The sequence below is a fragment of the Notolabrus celidotus genome, chromosome 14 (genome assembly GCF_009762535.1).
Source record: "Notolabrus celidotus isolate fNotCel1 chromosome 14, fNotCel1.pri, whole genome shotgun sequence".
Taxonomy (NCBI): domain Eukaryota; kingdom Metazoa; phylum Chordata; class Actinopteri; order Labriformes; family Labridae; genus Notolabrus; species Notolabrus celidotus.
In genome coordinates, this window is record NC_048285.1 from 4,942,980 (window position 1) to 4,963,239 (window position 20,260).

At 40.0% G+C, this 20,260-nt stretch overlaps 1 protein-coding gene across 4 annotated transcripts in view; it reads right to left on the bottom strand.

The window, feature by feature from the left end:
• Positions 1-20,260, bottom strand: part of LOC117825006 (endothelin-converting enzyme-like 1) — a 184,237-nt gene that overhangs the window by 92,664 nt on the left and 71,313 nt on the right. For 2 of the 4 annotated variants that reach the window (XM_034700576.1, XM_034700582.1), the window contains exons 2-3: positions 17,716-17,769; positions 17,358-17,440 (exon numbers count right to left, since the gene is read on the bottom strand). The exons of 1 other annotated variant lie outside the window; for it this stretch is intronic. The gene's annotated coding sequence lies outside the window, so the exon portion shown is untranslated. The remainder of the gene's footprint in view (positions 1-17,357; positions 17,441-17,715; positions 17,770-20,260) is intronic. One more of the 4 variants, XM_034700579.1, reaches the window with a different exon arrangement.

Consider the following 20,260-nt stretch of genomic DNA (forward strand, 5'->3'; position numbering starts at 1 on the left):
CCCCTGCCAGCATGACAGAGGATGAGGAGAGGCTGAAACTCTGTGTATTTACTAATAAGTGCACGCACGACAACCTTTGTGTATCCATGCATGAGCAGTGTGACTCTCTAACTCACTCCCTCTTTAAAAAACAAAACATGAAAAGTACACAATAAAAAATGTGAACAAGTTCCTGCAGCTTGATACAAAAATGATAATTATCTGACACACGCACACATCGTTTTCTAGGTGAGTAAATTGATGATACTGGATGTAAATTGTCCAATTGAGAAGACATACATAAACCTATTCAGGGCGGTGTATGTCTTTACTATTGAGGGGGAAAAATCTGCATAAATCCTGAATACTACAACATATTAATGAATGCAAGACAAACACTGACCTACTAACAAGCAAGGTGCTTTGAGACTTTCTAATTAGTGTCAACACATAAACGACACAATAATTAAATATCACTCAAAAAAAAATGAAGCACAAACTTCTGGAGAGCTCAATGGCACAAGCAACTACAGAAACAAGCCAGAGTATCCGCCTTATAATTGAATGAGAAAACACCAAAATGCAACAAAACTCACACATAGCTGAGAGGTTAGATTCAGACAGCCACCTGTCACTTAAATCCACTGCGCCCACCCATGAACAGGAGAACAGGGGCATTTCTATACCCTTTTAAAATCTGGTTGGCCACCCCAGAATCCTGAATGGTGATTTGGTGTTTGATCACAAACGTTTAGTATGTAAAATCTGTTTGTAAGTCAGTTCGTGTAGTGTCCTGTTAGCTGTTTTGTGACATCCTGTAGTTTTAAAACTTGCTGTTTTATGTTTTATGTGAGTACCAGCCTTAGGACTACGGATGAAATTTAGCTATTGTGCTAACTCCTGCATATTTACATTGAGGCATACTGGTGAGATGTTGATTAATGTGCATTGTCCTAATCAAATAAACTCAAATTAAATTAAAATTAAATCATGTTCTTCCTGCTTTGGCTCTTCAAACAGACTGTCATTACTGCTTACACTAAAGCCTGCTGATACATGATTGGTCAATTCTACTCTGAAGACAAACTAAAACCAGAATATTTCCAACACTGAAAATGGAGACCCTAAATTCAGATTCTGTATTTTCACAAAGAAATGGATGAAAAGTTATTAGTTCAGATGGTTTCTCCTGGAAAGAAAATTCTGAACTTTATTCAAGGACACACAATGAGCATCTTACTTTACAAACTGCATGTGTTGCCCTCTTGTTGCCTTAAATTCTCCTTTTCTCTGCACTATTCTCTGACTGTAAGTCCCTTTTTTCACGTTCCATTACAGGAACAGACATCAACATTTTCTGCCATACAATGTTCATTTGTTTTCTCATGGCTAACATAAGTTTTTCCAAACTAAACCAAAAATGTAGATTAAGTTGAGATTTCAGGAAAAGACGGTTCCTCGTGGTCATCAAGAAGGTGATGCTCATTACAGCTAGGGGCCCTGAAATCACAGCAGAGTTTTCCTGTGCGTCAAATAATCAATCCTGCAATCCCATCTCTGTAAAGCTCAAAATAGTCTCTGACCGACTTGCACTCCATGAGGTATCACCCCTCAGGTCATCTGAGACAGGTTAACTCTGTTATCAGGATCAAAATCCAGCAGGTCAGAGCAGCATCAAACTTTTATGCTATCCTCCTGTGGAGTGAGATGAATACCTGAGGTCTGTTAAAACTGTCCCCACATTAAAACAAGAGCTCAACACAACATGTTTTCACTGAAGCTTTCAAAACAGTAACACACTACACTGTCATGATGGTTTACAACCAAAACAAGAGGATGCACATGCAGAAAGAAGGCAAAAGATGGAACAAAAACTCACTACTTTAGTCCAAGCCAATTAAATCCAGATAGTCCAACTGAAACCACTGAGGAACCACGAAGAAGACTGGAACTAGATAGATGCAGGGAACCAACAACACAAGGGAGGAAACAGAGACTAAATAAACACTGCGTAACGAGCAACAGGTGTGCAGGCAGGGCACAGGTGAAACTAATCAGGGTAATCAAAGAGGAGGGAAACACACAAGGACAGGAAGTAAAACTAAACCGGACACATGAAGCAGGAACTACAAAATAAAACAGGAAGCACAGGTGAAATATTTTCTAAATGTATTTCTTTTTCCCTTTCAGTCCTTTGAATTGCCTCAGATAACTGCTATAAACAAACTTACCTTTCCTTAAACTATGCTGTATATGTTTACATCAAGCCATCATTTGGGGAACAAAGTTCCCTCAAGTTTTTAAAAAGCCTTTCAGCTGGTTAGTTAATAAGCTGCCTGGAGTGATGGCCTTTAAGTCGGTTTCAGCTGGGACTGAAGACTAAAGTTTGAGAAGCTGTGGCTCCAAAACTAATCTCTGCTCCAGGCGAGCAGCTCCAGGCTACGTTAGCGGAGAGAAACATAACACACACAAATCTTTGAGGAAACTGTCAGCGGACGAATTGCATTGTGAGTAATGTTGGTGCCAAGTTTCACAGGAGAAGAAAAAGATACAAGAAGATAACATCTCTAGTTTTGTAGTCTGTTTTCATCAGTTTTTAAACATAAAACTAACAATTATGCTAAGAGTTTGAAAATGTGTTTTCTGCAGACCAGCTAAAAAAACACTTTCAGGGACAGTGGGGGTCGCATGTCTTTGGCACCTATATTTTGAGGGTCACAGGTTGAAAAGTTTGGGAACCCCTGCTCTAGAATACATAATATCATTAAAAGATCCAGAGAATCTGGAGACACCTCTGTACAAAAAGGACAAGGACCAATGTGATCTTCGCACTGCATTAAAAAGCGACTTGACTCTGTAGTGGAGGTCACTGCATGGGCTCAAAATCACCTACTGCACCACCTGCAGTCCCGACTTTAATAGAAACATTTGGTCACAAAACAAACAGTACGACTAAGGGATCCCTGAACGGTTTAATCCTACATCAGGTAAGAACAAGTTATTCAACTTTCTAAACTCCAGTAAGTGTTTTTGTTTTATTTCCAGTAAAAAATGTTTTACTAGAAAATCCAATTTTTTTTTTTTTTTGAAGTGATGCTTAATGATACAAGACAGGTGAGAGACATGACAATACCATACACAATATACAAAAAGTGAAAGACAAGACAACAAGTGAACATTACAGAAATAATTGAGCAAATGTGCGTGTGCCTGCGCGCGTGTGTGTGTGTGTGTGTGTGTGTGTGTGTGTGTGTGTGTGTGTGTGTGTGTGCGTGCGTGTATGCGTGTGTTCATTTGTGTGAGTTCGTATGTGTGTATTTGTGGGCATTCGTCTCCCCGTATGTACAACTGCATCAAAATAGGACAGTAGTTTGGGACAAGCTGGGCGGGAGAAGGCAGCGAAGGCAATTCGGGAGGGGAGGGGGAATCATTAGAATAATAGATGAACACAATAAAAATAGAAATAAATAAATAAAATAAAATAAAATAAAATAAAATAAAGGGGGGGTGAACTAGTTCAGTGGGCAAGCAAGAAGCCCGGTCAACCATAACAAAGGGCTACAATTCCACAACCACTACCACTAATACCAACAATAATAATAATAATATTAATAGTAATAATAATAATAATAATAATAATAATAATAATAATAGTATTTATAGTAATAGTATTATTAATAGTAATAATAATAACAATATATATATAAATATATATATATATATATATTATAATAATAATAATAATAATAAAAAAAATAATAATAATAATAATAAAAAATAAAAAAATAATAATAATAATAACAATAAAAGTAATTAGTTTGATTTGATAAAAATTAAGAATAAATAAATAAACCAATAAGGAAAAAAAAAAAAAAAAAAAAAAAAAGATCTTATAACTAAATAGTAAATATACATAGGCATGATAATACTAAAGGTAATAATATCTGTAGAACTTATCATAATTCTTAGTACCATTTACACATTGACCTTAACCATCATCGTCTCCGCCCTTTCCCCTCACCCGGAAGTCCCTCCAATTCCCTAAGCTCACTTTTTTTTTTTTGTCTGTTTATTTTATATATATACATATATATACACACACACATACATACACACATATATATACATATATATATATATATACATATATATACACATACACACACACATACACACATACATTTATTATTATTATTATTTCTATTTTTATTTTTATTTTTTTTGGGGGGGGGGGGGGGGTGGTTGTTTGTTTGTTTGTTGTTGTTGTTATTATAATTTATTTTATTATTTTTTTCCCCGATTTTGTTGGGTTCCTACAATTCTTATTGTCCCCGTATGGATGGTGATGTAGTGGTAACCCAACAACAGCTGCGGGGGGCCGGGGGGGGCGGCTGACTGGGCCACCTCCCAGACAGCCCCCAGACCCAATGGGAGGGAGCCTGCCCGAGTGGGCCAGGACCTAATCTGTCCATAATCCACACCGTCGACAATGATTTATTTATTAATATTTTTTATTTATTTATTTTTCTCCTTTTTTTTTTCTTTTTTCTTTCTCTTTTCTTCTTTTAATTGATTATTTTTTTTTTTTTTTTTTTTAAGTTTGCCATCTTGTCGACCCCCTCTCCTTCCATTTTTAATTCAAGGGTGAACAGAGTGTGGAGGAAATCCGGAGGGAACAGAAAGGGCGAAGCAAAAACAAATGATAGTACAAATGGGGCTAACATAGTTGTGTTATAAATAATACCAACAATACTAGTCATGATAGAAATAAAAAAATAAAAAATTAATAAAAAAATAATAAAATAAATCAATAAAAATAAAAGAGGGAAGTTAAAAAATAACAACAATTATAATAATGATAATAATAATAATAATAATAATAATAATAACAATAATAATAATAATGATATTAATAATAATAATATTCTTTAGCATCACTTTAAAAAATAAAAAAAAAAAAAAAAAATAAAAGCCAATTTTACCTGACAAGTCCAGATAAACATTTTATTTCAGGATATTAAATCCAGAAACAAGGCCTGAATTGCTGTAATTAAAAGTTTTTAAAAATATGCTAAGGGGGTAATACAAATTCACTAACTAATGTTCTTGAATTAAAACAGTATTATTTCAAGAAACTTTACAGCCCAGCTTTTATTACCCAATTAGCAGATTTTTTAACTCATTACAGGCAACTAGGGTCTTATTTTTGTTTTGTAATATTTTAAAATTAGAAGCTTATCTGGTCTTGTGGTGTTTGTGGCTTTTATTAAATCTAGTTTGACATCTTTACTAGAAATGAGACAAAAACATTCTCTCAGTTTTGAGTTTTTGATGTGCCGAATGTTGTGAAAAGAAGAGATGATGCAGAACAAAGGTAAACACACTCCTGTCCCAGCTGTTTTATAATGTGTTTCTGGCATCAAATTTAAAATTAGGATGTCTTTTCAGTTCCATTTGATAGCTTGTCTTTGCACTATTTTTAAATATAGGGTTTAAATGATGAGCAAACCATTGTACACTCGTCCAAACTTTTTGAATTGGAGTCATAGATTCCTCCTCTAAAAGTAGAGGGTTCAGTGTGACAGTAATATACTAAGTCATCCACCCTCTCTTTTTCTATTTTTAAAGTAAAAGGTTATTTCCCTTTTTTCAAAAGGTAAGGAGACTGAGGTAAAAAGCCTAGCATCTATTGCACGACTTTGTATTCACAATGCGACCAATTGTACGGATAACTGCGAGCACTCCAGAGAAGTCCTTTCACAGTCTTCTATGGCAGCGCTCTGCTGTACACGCTGAATGTGAGGGGAGTAGTAGTTTGAAGACTGAAAATAGAGAGCATGAAAGAGAAGTTGAAATCAGGCTACTTTCACACCTCTACAAACCTCTTCCTTCGTGTTGTACGGTGGTTACGTTTGTCAGATTGCAGATTCAGAAAGCTTCTAAAACTGTTGATGGTAGCTCCCCTACAATTTGGTTGTCAGTGAGCTGTGCATGGACGGAGGTTTAGTACATTTCAAAATATCTAAGAAGCAGTTTGTTTGGAGCTTTGAGTATGCAAATATGAAAGAGCTGGTGCTGTAGATATTTGCTTTACGCCTTACGTGAAGGCAGCAGTCAGCCCTGTGAGCACCAGAAGGGAATTCAATGTTGAGATTCGGCTAAAGTCAGGTCTGAACCTCCATGACCTCATCTCACCTATTCTTCAACCAGCTCAGAAACTGTACGGCCTCAACGTAAACATGTCAGACAACACGATCTGTTTTATGTTTTTACAGATAGTTTGTTTTCGGGGTATTTTGCTAAAGCACTTTTCCAGTGGTCGTTTATTTCCCATCTACACTTTTTGAACTACACAAAATTCATACCCTTCAGACTTGAACAAGAGCATACAGTCTTTGTAGATTTGCAGTAAAGTGTGGATCTTTAGGAATATAATGTGCTTGGATTAAATCTTTTACTGGACTTGAATTTAGGAACCCTTTCCCGTTGCAGCAGGAGGAGTGCGGACTGTCCTACTTTCACAGGTTTTGAAGTTTTGAACAGAATAAACAGCTAACAAAGTTATTTTTCTGGTTAACTGTGCACACCTCTGGTTAAACTTAACTATTCGATGTTCTGTTGGAATCCTTTGAGCATCTAAACTTAAAGTCAATTCAATTTTGTGTCATTAAAACCTGATTTAGGTTGTAGGATCTGGATTCATTTAATAAAAAATCTAAATCATCTCATCAAATTTGTGTTGCCTCATTCCAACATTGTGCTGAACCGCTGTCTGTTATTGTGTTTAATTCATCAGTTCAGCTCGGAGCGATCAAACAAAGAGAGGTGATCAAAGCTGCAGGGAGCTGCGGTCCTCTCCTGTGGCGTCATACTGATCTGCAGTATGTGGGAATGTGCTGCAACCAAACTGTCAGAGCCGATAATCAGAATCTCCCTCACAGAGTTCAATTAATCCTGGGGATACAAATAATTAATAACTCTACCCTCCTGTGGATTACTAATTGTTTGATGGTTTTCTTGTCAATAATTTAGATCAGGTGTTGTTTGAATGCTCGTGATGACTTGTCAGTGTAAAATGAAGACTGAAAGTGAGAGCTGAAGTATTAAAAAAGGTGTTTTTACACTGATCTTTGACTGTTATTTGAAGTCCAGTGCTCTGCTGCTGCATGCAAACACATCCAGACACGGCTCAGTGTGGGCTAGCACAGCCGGGAAGAAACGCCACAGGCACCGCACACTCTCTAACACACAAAGACATAAACACAGAGAGACAACTCTACACACAAACAGCTGCACAACCACACACCTAGAGCACAAATTCATCCGTAAACTCAGATGTCAACCCGTCCACAACACACAGGTACAAACGCCACTGGCCAAAATCCAAACAAGATTAGGCCCCCTGTTGACGACACCTGTCAATACAGCTTTCGCCTGAAGGATGCAGTTAATGCTGCATGGTGATTCATTACACACAAACACAACCTCCTCAAACACACACAAATGTCCACTCTAATGCAGAGCCATCCAAATCTGACAAATGCAAAGAAGAAGCTTTTCTTATATTATTAAAAACAAAACTTTTCCAGGTACTCCTGCTTCATTTCCCTTCGTCTGTACCACCTGGAGGTTCTTATTCCCATCGTCTTCTTACTGCTCTGTTCATTATCAAACTCTGACGCACGCTGAATAAACACTCAGCAGGTTATTAAACTGAGGATCAGTCTGTAATGAACCAGCTGAACTTTTGATGTGGAGACATGTGACTGTAAAACACCTTCACCTCTTCTATCTTCGGTCTTGGGCTGGAAAAAGGTCGCTTATATAAGATGTTTATTGAGTATTCAAGAATCAATGTGAGCACACCTGAGCCTCAAGAGAGGACTCTTGAATATCCTTCTGACGTGAGGTGAAAATAGTTGCAAAGTGGACTGAATTTAAGAGAAGTAGGGATTTTAGACTGCTGTATCAGTAAGTATGTGAACACGGTGTTTTATAAATCAATGTATTACATTATTCTGACCTCAACTAGACTTTTAAAATACATGTAAACATGTTAGTCTGAATGAAACCGCCCCAGGTCAGACTTCTAAAAGTTGCACTACAACCACGCACTATAAAGACGTCCATATTAGCCTGTTTGTTCATTAATTTGGTACGTTACGTAAGAGGGTCCAACAGTGACGAACTGAAAGGGAGGGTATGGCCACTTACTGCAGCAGAGGTTGACTTACTTTTAGCATACTTAACTGGGACAGTTCAATCGCCTGATGGAGCTATAACGGATGAAACTGCAGTTCCTTGAGTGTCCACTAGAGGTTAATTCCAAAAACAAAGGAAACTCCATTAAAGCTCATGTTAAACTGCCCAGCAGAACTAAACATGTTACAGCCTGAGTTGAGTCTTTTTAACCCCCTTTTTATACTGCAGGGGGTTCGTTTCATTGAAAAGTCAGTTATTTTGATTATAGTGTGGCTCTGGCTTACGCATAATCAGGTATAATGAAGGTTCAGGCCGATTTGATGGACAGATGGAAGAGTTGTAGCTGCTTGTTGGAGAATAAAAAGCAGTGACCACCATCTTTGTGGTGCTCCTCAGAAACCATTGGGAAGTCTCTGAGTCTACATCTATGTTTTATACAGTTTATGGTTTCAACCAAGCGGCAATCTCTGGTCTTAAAATATGAAGCCCATGCAGAGGTGCTAAAAACTGCAGTCCACCAGAGGCTGGCTGTAGAAAAAAACAGAAACAAGGTTCAAAAACAGTTGAGGTCTGAGTAGCTCATTTCTCTGTGGGCACACACTGTACGGGGGTACATTTTTTTTATAACTTGGTATTTTCAAAGATGTTAAACTTACAAGTTTTGCCCAAATAAGGACATGGCAGACTTGATTGACAGGCGGGCACCTTGTAGCTGTTAGTGAAAAGGTTAAAAGCCTGCCTCTTTACCTCACACTAGTGCGGACAAAGGGCCCGATCTACTAAAGGTTTGCGTGTATAAAAACACGTGCAAACTTGATAGCGTGCGCAAAGCTGACGTACTAACAGGGAGCACCGAGGATTGCGTCTGTCAAATGAGCAAAATAGCACTCGCAAATCATTTAGCGTGTTTGCCTTCCTGAATATGCAGAATACATGTAGATCATCAGAACGCGCAAAATACTGGGAGGAGGTGATGCAAATGTAATCATTTAGCACACGCAATGTGATCTATCAAACCTGAAGCAAATAGCGCGCGCTGTTTTTGCGTCTATATTTAGCACATTTGAAAGGCAGGTGCAAACTGGCACAGCGTTACGCACACATGGCTGTGGTCACTGTAAAGCTCATCATAACATCGCTTTACAACATGCCCACAACAGCAGCGCTTACAAGCATTACTACATGTTTTAGTCAATCAAACCAAGATAACAAAATAATAATAATAAAACAACACAAATTCAAAGCAGTTCAGCACCACGGATAGCGACCGCATCATTCTGACACCCACTTTAACTTTTTCAACTAGTGAGAGCACAGTAGGCCACTGTATCAAGAGATATAAAGTTTAGTAAAATCTGCACAGCGGCCCACATGTTCACATACAAACAAAAAATCAATCTGAAGTACTCGGCCTACTCACCACTGTTTGGACGAGCCTTAAGCTCCGCGGACTTGTCCACGATGCGCTGTATGTCCATTTTCTCTGATCTGTCATTCTCAATAAATAACATGACATGTCCACTCAGTCTCTCCTGTCCCATCGTGCTCATCAAGGGGTTTTTAGTTAGTTTTAACTTGGAGAATGAGCGCTCACTGAGCTGCGCCAGGCAGCTCTGCGTAACTCCTCATCTCGTGCTTGCAGCAGTGTGTTGGGGTGAATTGACTCAAACATGTTCCCAGTTCCATTTAAGCTGGTGAATCTTTGGGACAGTTGCTGGATGATGATATCAGGCATTAAAAACGTTCACCCGAAAGTTGCTCCCTGGGACAGTGAGGCGACTGTCTTCATCCAAGTGACGCCTAACTTTTCTAGAGCAAGAGTGGCAGACTAAGCCTCATCAAATCGCTCTCTAAACTCCATCAAAACACTGATTGCGTTTTGGAGTAGAGTAGATGCGTTTATTTCATCGGCAGATCTTCTGTTTTTTCTCACATCATTCACCTTTTCACAGATGGCCTCCAAAATCGCGTTTCTAACGCTGAGATGTCTCTGCTGGAGTTCACCGATGTGTTTATTTCCCTCCTCCACTAAAACCTCCAACTCCATGTCTTCAAACTTCATTTATCGTTTAAGACCACTCTGTTCTCTCAAACTCTCCATAGTGACAGCCGATAGCACACGCAAAATCCTCATTAAAATAGGGCGGTCCACACCACTTTTGCACTCGTTATCATTTGCGCACACAGTCTTAGTAGATCACCCGCAACATGCCCAGAAATAACACGTGCAAAATTATTATTTGCACAAGCAAATTAGCGCTCGTTATTTGGGATCTTAGTAGATCAGGCCCTATGGGTATAATGAGAGGTGTGGCTGATTTGGCTGACAGATGGATGAGTTGTATCTGTTTGTTGGCGACCACCATCTTTGGGCTTCGTGATGCTTCTCAACCCCCATGAGGAAGTCTCTATATCTATGTTTCATACAGTCTATGGTTTCAACATATAATGTCTTTTATCATGGGTTTCCTTGTGTCGTCTACAGGCTTGAAAGTGCATCTTAATAAACTTCATTGTTGTCTGTATTGTCCCGTTGCTGTATTGTTTGCATCTCTTGAATAAGAACTCCTATTTTAGGCTGTGTAGCTCATACTTGTTGCTAACACTAACTTCATGAAAAACAAATTACCATAATAGACTATTAATCCAAGAAGTCTGAATGAAGTCTCATAATGTCTCGCATTTCCTGTTTTCTCGCAGCCACATCTTCAATTTCCTCATCTTCCTCTATCTCTCTATTGAATGCTTCTTCTGGGGAATATTAATCTGTTGTCTCTCCTAGTCTGCTCCAGTTGCTGCAGACTGGGGTGGAGTGTTAGGACTGGAGGGGTCGGCTGGCTGGTGTGTGTGTGTGTAGGTGTGGAGGGCTCCTGGCAGTGGAAGCCATGCTGGGATCGCCCTCTGCTTCAGCAGCTAAACATTCAGCTGCCTTCCCATCAGACCTTCTGTTATTACCACGGCCCAGCGAACACACAGGCTGACTCAACAGCTGCCCAGGGTATATAGATGTATGTGTGTGTGTGTGTGTGTGTGTGTGTGTGTGTGTGTGTGTGTGTGTGTATATGTGTGTGTGTGTATGTTCTGAGTGTGCATGTTTATTTTTACAGTGAAGTACAGCCAGTGGTGTGTGAGCGCTTTCATTTGAGAGTGAAATGACGCAAGAGTGTGTATATATATGAGTCAGTTACTGCCAAATCTATGTATGTTTTTATTTGAAGGCAAAATGAATAATGCATGTGTGTGTGTTCCTGTGTGTAGTATAGTTATTAGTTTGCAGAGTTGTGTGTGAGCTGAAGTGAGATGATAGGGTGAGGCGTGCAGGAGGAAGGATGTTGGTATGTTTGTGTCGTTTCCCACCGGTGACCACTTTATGATATTTCAAATCCTCCGTCTGCTCTGAGAAAGTGAGTTTATAAGTCTAAAATAGGAGCACGACTAATCCCTGAATTGCATTTCACCTCTAGTAATTCATATTTTGATGAGTCACAGTTGAACATGTTTATCCGAGGAACACTCAGTGAATCAGAACAAGTTGAATTAAAGGAGTGCTGCTTTTGTTTGTCTTGAAGATTGTTCTGCTGTTTCGTACTTGACTGTGGTTCTGCTTCCTCAGAGTGACAAGATGTCTGTTATTCAAAGTAAACAACAAACAATGAAAAGACAAAGCATGTAATGCAACATAACAATGAAAGCAGAGTCCTACATACTAAATCTGGTTTGAGGATCCTTACACCCAGCTGTGTTAAATACTTGATTCTGATTGGTCAAAACCCTCTAACAGTGGTAATTTATTCTGAATAGCAAGAGCAACACCAGGGACAACCAGATCACACATCATAACAAATGAATCCACATTTATAAGGTTCATCACTTCACCTCTTCCTGTTGACACTGTGGCAAAACATTGGTTTCCAATAGCATATATTGGGCAGGGGTTCCCAAAGTGGGGGTTGGGACCCCCTGGGGGGTCGTGAGATACAAATGGGGGGTCATGAGATGTCTTCCAGGATGTTTTTTTTAAAGTTATAGTAAATTTGACCCATTATAGTAAAAAATATCGACAAAATAGTAGCTAAACTTGTTATAAAACCTTGAAAATAGAATATGTGATGAGTTTTCTGTCTTTCTTTTTGCCAGATGACTCCTAAGTTTAAGGTTAGTGAACAGTTAATTATCAAAAGCATCAGTAGCAGTAGGTTAATTCATTACGGCACAGGAAACACAGACACATGCTCATATAGGTAGGCTAATTTTCTGCACACCAGCTAAATGAAGCCACATTAAATCACTTTGAGGGACACAAGTCTTGTGGACCTATATTTTGGGGGCCACGGGCTGAAAAGTTTGGGAACCTCTGTATTAGGGCACCAAACTTTAGATTGTTGGTGAATGGCTGATCGATCAACAGCAGAGAAAAGAAGACAAGAGGAGGAAACCAAGCAGCAACCTCCAGTCTCAAAATACAAAGCCCATGCAGAAGTGTTAAAAACTGGAGTTCATGGAGCGTCCACTTGAGGCTGGCTGCAGAAACACATGAAACCACATACACACCCATTCATAAAAGACGATCTCTACAGCAGAAATATCAGCCTGGTTCAAAAACTGTTTAGGTTGGGGGCGCTGGAGGCCTAGCGGTCTAAGCGCCCCATGTATAGAGGCTATAGTCCTCGTTGCAGAGGTTGCCGGTTCGACTCCCAGCCAGACGACCATTTGCTGCATGTCTTCCCCAGCTCTCTACTCCCCACATTTCCTGTCTCTCTTCAGCTGTCCTATCAATAAAGGCAAAACGGGCCAAAAAATATATATTTTTAAACAGTTGAGGTCTGAATAGCTCATTTCTCTATGGACACACACTGTACAGATGTGAATTTTTTTTATAACTCAGTATTTTTCGAAGATATTAAACTTACGAGTTATAACCAAATAAGGGCATGGCTGACTCAATTGATAGGTGGGCACCTTTTAGCTGTTAGCAAAAATGCTAAAGGCCCGCCTCTTTACGTCATACTAGCTCGGACAAAGTTAGGTGGAGTTCAACATTTTCAATATGGCTCCCGCCGACAATTGGCTTCAAAACAGCGCTTCAAGAATAGATGGGTGACATATTTTATTTAATCTTTGCCTCTTTTTAAACATCTAAAGCATGGAGCTGTTATTAAATGGACACCATATTATTTAAAATATGGCTTTTAGGGTTACGAGCCAAAACAGCTAAAATCATCTTGTTTGATGAAGCACTTTATTTAGTAAGATTATTGGATACTCACTTACGTTACTTACATACTGATGAGTGGCACGTCACTGGAGTATTAAAATATGTACTGCAGTGCTGTGCCTGCAAATGTACTGAACAACAAACTGACTGCATCCTTCTAAATGAGCAGTATCCCTTTCTCTGTTTCTCTGAACATTCAAAAGATTCATACAACAAGACATGATGTTTCCTGGGATGCAGCTTTTGTTCTATGCATGCGATGTCTGTGAGAGGTTCAGCACTGGAAATGAAATCATGATTGCAGATCAGGAAAATTAGAGCTGTTCTTTAAGAGGACACGGACTCTGGGACTTTGTGAGCATCTATTTTGAGTTGTTGCCTAGCTGCTCTGACAATACAGACGGAAAAACAGGGCTTCAAGGTTCAGGACTTTTATTGTCCCTGTGGTAAACTGACCCGCAGGAACAAACACAAAAAGCACAATATACTAGAATGCTATAATAAAATTGATAAATAAAAGACATAAAACAGTAAAAGCAGGGGCGTGGATTACGAGGACATGCAGTATACAATATCATACACTATATTTGCTTTATAGGAAGATATAAGTAATAAATAAGTTTATACCCTTTTAGTGAATCCCCTAAATTGAAAAGAATATTTTCTTTAGCCGGCTCCTGCACGCTCAAACCTGGCCTCCACTTTATCGTGACATTTTTTTGGTGTGGATCCAAAACCTGCAGCATCCACTCCTCCTTTCCTGCAATCTGGAAATGAATGTTGGTGTCACTGTGCTGTGAGCTTTCCAAGTAAAGAGAGAGAAGTAAAGGAAACTTCTAGAAGTGTCCTCTGGCAGAAGATGCACAGATGTGTCCTTCTCAGACATCTTTACAGTCTTGGCAGAGTTAGATTTCTGTGGCCGCGGCCAGAATATGACATCATCGCCACAACCTGAGCTGAAATAGATCTGAGGTTATGTTATTACTTCAGGTGTAATGGATTATGTGTGAGAGGATGAGCTCGCTGTACTCTCAGTCTTTTACAACTGCAGTGCTGATAGTTTCATCGAGTACTTTTAAGTCGAAAGCAACAGGAGACTGAGAGCGATGAAAAGGTTAGAGGGTAGAAATAAGAAATAAAAGGACAAATCGGAGGAGAAAAGTGATGAGAAAGGAATTTAAAAGGTAGAAACAAAATAGCATGTTTGATGCAAAGATAACATCAAGTGACTCAGCTTTTTTTTTCTAAATCTTGCCTCCACCAGATCCGTGTCCGGTCCGTCTCCTATCCACTGCAGCCTGGCTCCGTGCTCTCTCGTCCGTCAGCGCCCACCGATTGCGTTTTCAGAACCAGCATGGAGCAGGACTGCCGGACAGCTGGAGTCATGTGACAGAGTTTTCCCGCGGTAATCACTGAATCAAGGATTCTCCTCCTCCTCTCCTCATCCATGTTGTCTTTCTGGTCCTCTGAAAACCTCTGACCTGTTGACTCCAGGCCTGGCTCCGCTCATCATGACGGTTTGTTGTTGTAGTTAAGTGAAATACGATCTGGTGATAACACAGAGTGTTTTATTCTGAAAATTAACCGGATGTTTTCATTTTGTTTTGGTGCCTGACTTCCTGTCCCGCTCCATCTGCTCTGTTGAGATTGATGCGTCGTGCTCCGGCATCCGGCAAAGATAGAAGTCCTGTGTATCTGATCCAGAGGGCTCCAACCTGCCGGATCAGATACGCAGCCGGAATGCAACGGAGCGGATCCAGTGGAAGTTAACACATTGACTAGAATAGAAACTGATCTGATCCGGTGCTGTGGCGGATTGGAGATGGACCAGACACGGATCTGGTGGAATTTGGCCTTAAGGTTTTGTCCTGCCACACTCGTGCCCCTGCCGAAGACCTTCAGAAAATATCAAGACTGCAAAGATCACAGAGAGATGCCAAATGACCTGAAGAGCACTCAGACTAAACAGAGCGACAGCTTTTTATATCAGACACAAACCAGGACAGAAGATCTCCTGCAGCTCAAACTTTCAGATTTCAGTCATAAATCTCATCAGTTACTAAGACCTCTTACCACTACAAGTCTAAAGGAGGATAGAAACAGTGCTTTCAGGGCAGAATTAAGAAATATAAGTCAATAATTCATACCCTTAAATTAAACAAGCACTTTTAAATTTTAAAACAGAGCAAAGAGAGAGGGCTGAAAAGCAGACTGGAAGAAGAGATTTTTAAATGAAGAACCGTTTGTAGTTTGAACCAAGAGCAAGAAAATGTGATGCAGCACAGTTCTTCCTTCCTTTGTTCAAAAACAGCTGAAACCCTTTAATAAAAGAACACAAGGTTTTGGCTTGTTTCGTATTCTTTTTTTATAAACTGAAGAATGAAGAGTCGTTCACGTGATACTTACACACATGTTAATACATCAAAGTGAAGCTAGGAGAATGGTTATGCATGAAACTAGTCAGATGGATGGACTTAAATATCTTGACTCGAGGACTCTTTGAAAGCAGAGTGGAAGACATCAGATTATTGACTGTACAGGAAAAGGAAGTCTCATTGACGTCATGCTTTAGATTCTGAAGAGGCACTCTTGAGGGGGTCACCATATTGGAAATGCTGACTCACTCTAACTTTGAGTCAGCCTAGAAACAGGCAAAGAAGTGAATCAACACAACCACCTGTCTGTCAACGCAGCCATGCCTCTAAAACTGCTAATTTATGTCAAACTATTCACATTTCTATTAACTTGACAATTGCATCACAAAAAAGATTAGCCCTCAAATACAGAAATGAGCTTCATACATCCAAAATAGTTTTCCGTCCTGAATGTACACATGTTTATTTCTGCTGAGTTTGGAGTTTATGGGATCTAACGTATCATCCGTGATGTCACCCATCTGTTTCTGAAGCACTGTTTTGAGGCCAATCGGTGGCGGCAGCCATATTGGACATGTTGAACTGAACATAACTCCTGTTGAGAAAGTTTGATGTTAAGAGGCGGGCTTTGAGCCTCCTCGCCAACAGCTACATAGTTCCCGCCTGTCAATCAAGTCCGCTGTGCCTCTGGTAATGGAAAACTCGTAATCTTATTATATCTCCAAAATTGCCAATTATGTAAAAATTCAACCCCCTGCACAGTGTGTGAGAAATGAGCTATCAAGACTACACTCGTCTTTTGTATCAGGCTGTAAACATGTTCATTTCTGCTCATCAGCTTTTTGAATTGGTGTGTATGTGGTTTCCTGTTCTTCTGCAGCCAGCCTCAAGCGGACACTCAATGAACTGCAGTTTTTGACACTTCCACATTGGCTTCAATTCTCGCAGCCGGAGGTTACTGCTTGGATCTAATGGAGGTTGAAGCATGCCCCAAGTGGACAACCGAGGAACTGCCGTTTTTTGTACCTCTGCATTAGCTTCAGTTTTCAGTACTGGAGGTCGAAGCTAGCTTCATTGGACGACCCATCCCAGCTGACTGAACGGCTGCATAGTTCTGCAGCATTGAAACCGTTTTCTTTTCCATTACCTTTTTTGTGTCTTCGTCCTTGTATTTCTTTAATTTGCGACAAACCATGATAACTGGAGTAAATATGAGTACACCTGAGTCAAATCAAACTTATATTTGAATTTTGTAAAGAAAGGCAGTCAGAGAGGAAGTGTGAATGTGAGAGAGCGAAAATGAATTAGACCCCCGTGGCCGGTGCTGAGGTTTCACTTTGACACATATCGATTATTGGACTGTACAGCTGCCGTGGAAGAGAGCTGCAGACCTGCTATAGTGTGTGTATTTGTGTGTGTGTGTGTGTGTGTGTGTGTGTGTGTGTGTGTGTGTGTGTGTGTGTGTATTTTGTGTGTATTTGTGTGTGTGTGCTAGAAAGGATTTTATAAGTGCTTTGAAAATTATTTCCTACCATCAACCAAATGACCTCCAAATAGACAGAAAAACAGGAGAATCTGCAGCTTACCTTGTTTTCAGTTTGGACTCAGCCTTCCCTGGTTTGATGAGGATCAGGTTAGCCTTGCAGCGATCAAGTTGAAAACTCAGGACCTTCAAACAAACAAACAAGGCGGTAAATGACAGCTTACTCAGAAACCGGAATCCACAGCATTGTTGACAGTAAGAGTAATGGCACATGTTTGTGTCGTCTGTGTGGCTGCCATGTAATCTAAATTATAATATTTCAAACTAGAGATATTTCAGTTCACTACTGAGGCATAAAGGACATGCAGTGTTCTGCCTGTAATCACTGCAAACACTGACAATGTTTATGCTACAAGCCTTTATGCTCAGTTCAGATTTACTGCTCAGACACATGTACGTACTTTGAAACATGGCAGTATCAGATTCTTGCTTGGACTGGTCACTCCTGAGCTGACCTGAAAGGAAGGAGAAGGAGAAGGAGAAGGAGAAGGAGAAGGAGAAGAAGAAGAAGAAGAAGAAGAAGAAGAAGAAGAAGAAGAAGAAGAAGAAGAAGAAGAAGAAGAAGAAGAAGAAGAAGAAGAAGAAGAAGAAGAAGAAGAAGAAGAAGAAGAAGAAGAAGAAGAAGAAGAAGAAGAAGAAGAAGAAGAAGAAGAAGAAGTCACAAACAGTGCAGTGTTTACTGGAGAGGAAAGCAAACACTGGAACACACCTGGTTTACAGTTTTATGATTGTCACAAAAGATTTTAACTTGGGTGCACGATAAAATACATCATGTGTGCACAAGTTATAATCATGCATCCACAATGTAGTTATGTTCTGGGTACAGGTTACTTTCTTGTGCATGCAAGATCATTATTTTGTGTGCAAAAGTTAAAATCTTATGTGGCATTATGCTGGAGACAGTGTGGAAAAATAGGGGACCACACACATATCTTGTCTGTGTGAATTCTGGACGAATGTCAAAAGAACAAATTGACGATATTGTACATGTCACTATGCCCTTGGATCCCCTGATATTTTTGTTGGGAGTTTTACCAAAAGGTTTATATGACAGAGATGAGAGGTACATAATGGGCCTGATCTACTAAGATCCCAAATAACAAGCGCTAATTTGCGTGCAAATAATAATTTTGCATGTGCTATTTCTGGGCGTGTTGCGGGTGATCTACTATGACTGCATGCGCAAATGATAACAAGAGCAAAAGTGATGCGGACCGCCCTTTAGTGAGTATTCTGCTTGTGCTATCGGCTGTCACCATGGAGAGTTTGAGAGAGCAGAGTGGCCTTAAACGATAAATGAAGTTTGAAGCCATGGAGTTGGAGATCTTTGTGGAGGAGGGAAATAAACACATCGGTGAACTCCAGCAGAGACATCTCAGCGTTGCCAGAAGAAACGTGATTTGGGAGGCCACCTGTGAAAAGTTGAATGCTGTGAGAAAAAACAGAAGATCTGCCGATGAAATAAACGCATCTACTCTACTCCAAAACGCAATCAGTGTTTTGTTGGAGTTTAGAGAGCAATTTGATGAGGCTAAGTCTGCCACTCTTGCTCAAGCTACTGGGAAGTCAGTCGCAGTTTTGAAACAACCAGGGCCACTTGGATGAAGATAGTCGCCTCACTGACGCAGAGAGCAACTTTCGGTTGAATGTTTTTAATGCCTGATATCATCATCCAGCAACTGCCCAAAGATTCACCAGCTTAAATGGAACTGTGTTTGAGGCAATTCACCCCAACACACTGCTGCAAGCACGAGATGAGGAGTTACACCAAGCTGCCTGGCGGCTTAGTGGGCACTACAGTCGGGACATTGCCCCCTGCTTCCCTGGCCAGCTGCTTCTTTTAGAACCTCTTGTAGGGACCAGATACCAAAGCAAAAGTCTGTTGCGGATCTGGCAAAAATGATCATTGTCAATGAGTGTCAACCACCCACCAGCAACTTCTGCATTGAGTAAGGTTTGCTCCGCCCTGCCCCTGCTTTTATTTTTGACTCTCCCCATCACCATTGCACATTCTGATCACTCATTCTCCAAGTTAAAACTAATTAAAAACCCCTTGAGGAGCACGGTGGGACAGGAGAGACTGAGTGGTCTTGACAGAGCAAAGAAAATGGACATACAGCGCATCGTGGACAAGTCCATGGAGCTTAAGGCTGCTTCAAACAATGGTGAGTAGGCCGAGTACGTCATATTGATTTTTTGTTTGTATGTGAAGATGTGGGCCGCTGTGCCAATTTTACTAAACTTTATATCTATTGATACAGTGACCTACTGTCCTCTCATTAGTTGAAAAAGTTAAAGTGGGTGTCAGAATGATGCCGTCGCTATCTGTGGTGCTGAACTGCTTTGAATTTGTGTTGTTTTATTAGCTTAATGTTTTTGATGTTCTCTTGGTTTGTTAGACTTCATGTCTGTTTGATTGACTTCAAAATGACATAACTGTGTGTAAAACTGTAGTAATGCTTGTAAGCCCCGCTGTTGCGGGCATGTTGTAAAGTGATGTTATGATGAGCTTTACAGTGACTGCAGCCATTTGTGCGTAACGCTGTGCCAGTTTGCACCTGCCTTTCAAAAGTGCTAAATATAGACGCGAAAACAGGGCCCGCTATCTGCTTCAGCTTTGATAAATCACATTACGTGTGCTAAATGATTGTATTTGCATCTCCTCCTCCCACTATTTTGCACGTTCTGATAATCTGTATGTATTCTTCATATTCATGAAGGAAAACACGTTAAATGGATAGCTCTATCTATGGATAGCGAGTGCTATTTTGCTCATTTGAAAGACGCAATCCTCCCGGTTAGTACATCAGCTTTGCACGGTATCAAGTTTGCACATGTTTTTCTACAAGCAAACCTTTAGTAGATCGGCCCAATGGATTTCCCAAAAAAAAAAAGATTGCTATTAACTGAAAGGACACAAAGCCATCAGTTGAAACAGCAACTAAA